General features: G+C 45.8%; 1 non-coding gene across 1 annotated transcript; it reads right to left on the bottom strand.

Annotated features, from left to right (window-relative positions):
* Nucleotides 1-3,404: 3,404 nt before the first annotated feature.
* On the bottom strand, nucleotides 3,405-3,507 carry LOC116270451. The gene has a single exon (XR_004178485.1). It is a non-coding gene; the product is annotated as a small nucleolar RNA U13 (small nucleolar RNA).
* Nucleotides 3,508-3,920: the final 413 nt, after the last annotated feature.

Genomic DNA, 3,920 nt, shown 5'->3' with positions numbered 1-3,920 from the left:
GGGGATCTCAAACGAATCTGGAATATTTGCCAAAGACGAGAAAACTCTACCAACTAAAGGTTTTAGTGTTGCAACGTCCACAGGGAGGGTAAGAATAAAACAGGAGAAGCAGCAGAAACTGCTGATGCACCAAGAACAATGCCACACAGCAAAGGCTGCGTGCCGTGGGGGAGGGGGAAGGAGGGAGGGTATTTCCTCCTTTTTAAATCAGTTTCTTTTCTGAGCACAAGTGCTTTCTGTGTCATCCTAACAATGTAAGAGCCCACTACGTGTAGGACGCATAATACCGGCCTTTGTTCTACTCAAGCGTTGACAGTTTCTGCTGTTCCAGTTTTGGCGGCTTCTCAAGATCACGAAGCCCAGGGCACTCTGCAAGGGTTTTTGCAAGTTCAGCAGTTCATCACTGGCGGGTGGGGTGGGGGCGGGGGCGGGGGGGACCGGCAAGAGGGAGCACTTTCAAGTCCATCAGAGGAGAAAACCTGTCATTGCTAACAGAAAAGAAACGACACAACTTCTCAACTACTCCTCTTCATCCTCACGTGCGTCTCCTCCACACTGATGACTTAGTTCTCTTCTCTCCTCACCTGAGTGCACAGAAATTGTCTCATCCGAGATGACTCAGCCACGGCCTGGCGCAGAATGGATTCTCAGAAAATTAGGTGTTTGGCCCTACTGTACATTGACATGCACCATACCACATGTTTGAATGTTTCTACGAACATCATCTTCCTTGCCTTTTACATACACAAAATCACACACACATTTTTTAAAAATAGATCCAGAGGGTACATGTGCATGTTTCTTACATGAATATACTGCATACTGCTGAGGTTTGGGCTTTTAGTGTGCCTGTCACCTGAACAGTGAACATTATACTCAACAGGTAATTTTTCAATCCTCACCCCCACTTTCAACCTCCCCGCTTCTGGAGTCCCCAGTGTCTGTGGCTTCCTTCTGTATATCCAGGCGTACCCACCGTTTAGTTCCCACTTGTGAGAATATGTGGTATTTGACTTTCTGTTTCTGACTTATTTCACATAGGATACTGGCCTCCAGCTCCATTCTTGTTGCTGCAAGAGATATGATTTCGTTCTTTTTTATGGCTGCGTGAGTATTCTATGGTGTACGTATCACTTTTTTCTTTTTTCTTTTTTGAGACAGAGTCTTGCTCTGTCGCCCAGGCTAGAGCACAGTGCTGTGATCTCCGCTCACTGCAACCTCCAACTCCCGGGTTCAAGCGATTCCCCTGCCTCAGCCTCTGGAGTAGCTGGGACTACAGGCACACACCACCATGCCCGGCTAACTTTTTGTATTTTAGTAGAGACGGGGTTTCACCATGTTGGCGAGGATGATCTCCATCTGCTGACCTTGTGATCCACCCGCCTCGGCCTCCCAAAGTGCTGGGATTACAGGCGTAAGCCACCGTGCCCAGGCATTTTTTTTTTTTTTTTCTGAGACTCATCCAGGCTGCAGTGCAGTGGTACGATCTCAACTCACTGCAACCTCAATTTCTGTACTTTATTAGTAGAGACAGGGTTTCATCATGTTGGCCAAGCTGGTCTCAAACTCCTGACCTCAAGTAATCTGCCCGCCTTGGCCTTCCAAAGTGCTGCAGTTACAGGCGTGAGTCATTGCACCTGTCCTATATCACATTTTCTTTATCCAATCATCTGTTGATGGACACTTAGGTTGATTCCATAACTTTGCTATCGTGACTAGTGCTGTGATAAATACGAGTGCAAGTGTCGTTTTGATATAACAATTTGTCTTCCTTCAGGAAGACACTCAGTAGTGGGATTGGTGGGTTGAATGGTAGTTCTATTTTTAGTTCTTTGAAAAATCTCCATACTGTTTCACATAAAGGTTTGACGAATTTACATTCCCACCAACTGTGTTTAAGTGTTCCCTTTTCTCTGCATCCTCGCCAACATTTGCTATTTTTTTGACTTTTGAATAACAGCCATTCTGACTGATGTGAGTTGGGACTGCACTGAGTCACATACATTTCGTTGAGAATGTACCTACGTGTCAAATTGGTGGGTCACAGGGAATAGGTACGTCCATTACGGTACATACGGCTAAACAGTTTTAAAGTGGTAGAATGAATTTATCCTCCTACCAGCCACATGTCAGAGTTCTCCTGTTCCACCCTTGTCAACACTTGGGATTGCCGGTATCTTAAATGTTTGCCATTCTAGTCAGTGCGTAACAGCGTCTCCTTGTGGGGTTTTTTTGAGACAGAGTCTCTCTGTCACCCAGGCTGGAGTGCAGTGGTGCAATCTTGGTTTACTGCAACCTCCTCCTCCCCGTTTTAAGCAATTCTCATGCCTCGGCTTCCTGAGTAGCTGGGATTACAGGCACACACCACCATGCCCAGCTACTTTTTGTATTTTCGGTAGAGACAGGGTTTCACCATGTTGCCCAGGCTGGTTTAGAACTCCTGAGCTCAAGTGATCCTCCCGCTTTGGACTCCCAAAGTGTTGGGATTACAGGCGTGAGTCACCGTGTCCGGTCTCCTTACGTATTTTAAAATTTAATTTTAAAAAGTTTTTTTGGAGATGGGGTCTTGCTCTGTCAGCCAGGCTGGAGTGCAGTGGTGTGATCATAGTTCACTGCAGCCTAGAACTCTTGGCAATCCTCCTGCCTTAACTTAGCCTCTTGTGTAGCTACAGCTACAGATTCATGCCATAAAGCCCAGCCAATTTTTTTATTTTTTGTAGAGGTGCGGTCTTTCTATGTTGCCCAGGTTGGTCTCAAACTTCTGGGCTCAAGTGATCCTCCCACCTTGGCCTCCCAAAATGCTGTACTACAAGCATAAGCAACCAAGCCAGCCTCCTTGCATTTTTTAATTTGGGTTTCCCTGGATCTAATGAGGTTGAGCACCTTTTCACATGGTATCCTGACCTAGATATCTTTTTTTCAATTTTTACATTTTTAACTTTTGTGGGCATATATACACATCTTCTCTTGTAAAGTGCCCATTCAAGTCTATTGCCCATTTTAGATGTGTGAAGTATTCTTTACACAGTCTTGAAATGAACCCTCGATCAGTTATATGTGCTGCAAATATTTTATTCCACTGAATGGCTTCTCTTTCATTTTTTCTTTGAGACGGAGTCTCACTCTGTTATCCAGGTGGGAGTGCAGTGGTGCGATCTCAGCTCACTGCAACTTCCCGGGTCCAAGCGATTCTCCTGCCTCAGCCTCCTGAGTAGCTGGGATTACAGGCACCCACAACCACGCCTGGCTAATTTTTGTATTTTTAGTAGAGATGGGGTTTTACCACATTGTCTGGGCTAGTCTCGAACTTCTGGCCCCAAGGGATCCACGCACCTCGGCCTCCTAAAGTGTTAGGATTACAGGCATGAGCCACCGTGCCCAACCCACTCTCTTTTTTTTGGTAATCTCAGATGGGTAATACATTGACTTCGTAATAAGGTCTCAGGGTGGCACATCTCACACACGCATGTGAACACTCAGTCATGACGCTTATGAACCACAAAGGCTCATTTCACTCTATTAATGGTATATTTTGATAAAGAAAAGTCCTTAACTTGTATGTAGCCAATTTATCAACATTTTCTTCTATGGTTGGTGCTTTCTGTACCCTGTCTAAGAAACTGTCCTTTTTGGGAGGCCGAGGTGGGCAGATCACGAGGTCAGGAGATCGAGACCATCCTGGCTAACACAGTGAAACCCCGTCTTTATTAAAAATACAAAAAAATTAGCCAGGCGTGGTGGCAGGTGCCTGTAGTCCCAGCTACTCAGGAGGCTGAGGTAGCAGAATGGCATGAACCTGGGAGGCGGAGCTTGCAGCGAGCAGAGATCGTGCCACTGCACTCCAGCCTGGGCGACAGAACGAGATTCCATCTCAAAAAAAAAAAAAAAAAAAAAGAAATTGTCCTCTAGGCTGGGCATAG

This window comes from Papio anubis, chromosome 14, assembly GCF_008728515.1.
Source record: "Papio anubis isolate 15944 chromosome 14, Panubis1.0, whole genome shotgun sequence".
Classification (NCBI taxonomy): domain Eukaryota; kingdom Metazoa; phylum Chordata; class Mammalia; order Primates; family Cercopithecidae; genus Papio; species Papio anubis.
The sequence above is the reverse complement of the archived record's forward strand: the minus strand, read 5'-3'. Positions and strand labels throughout refer to the sequence as shown.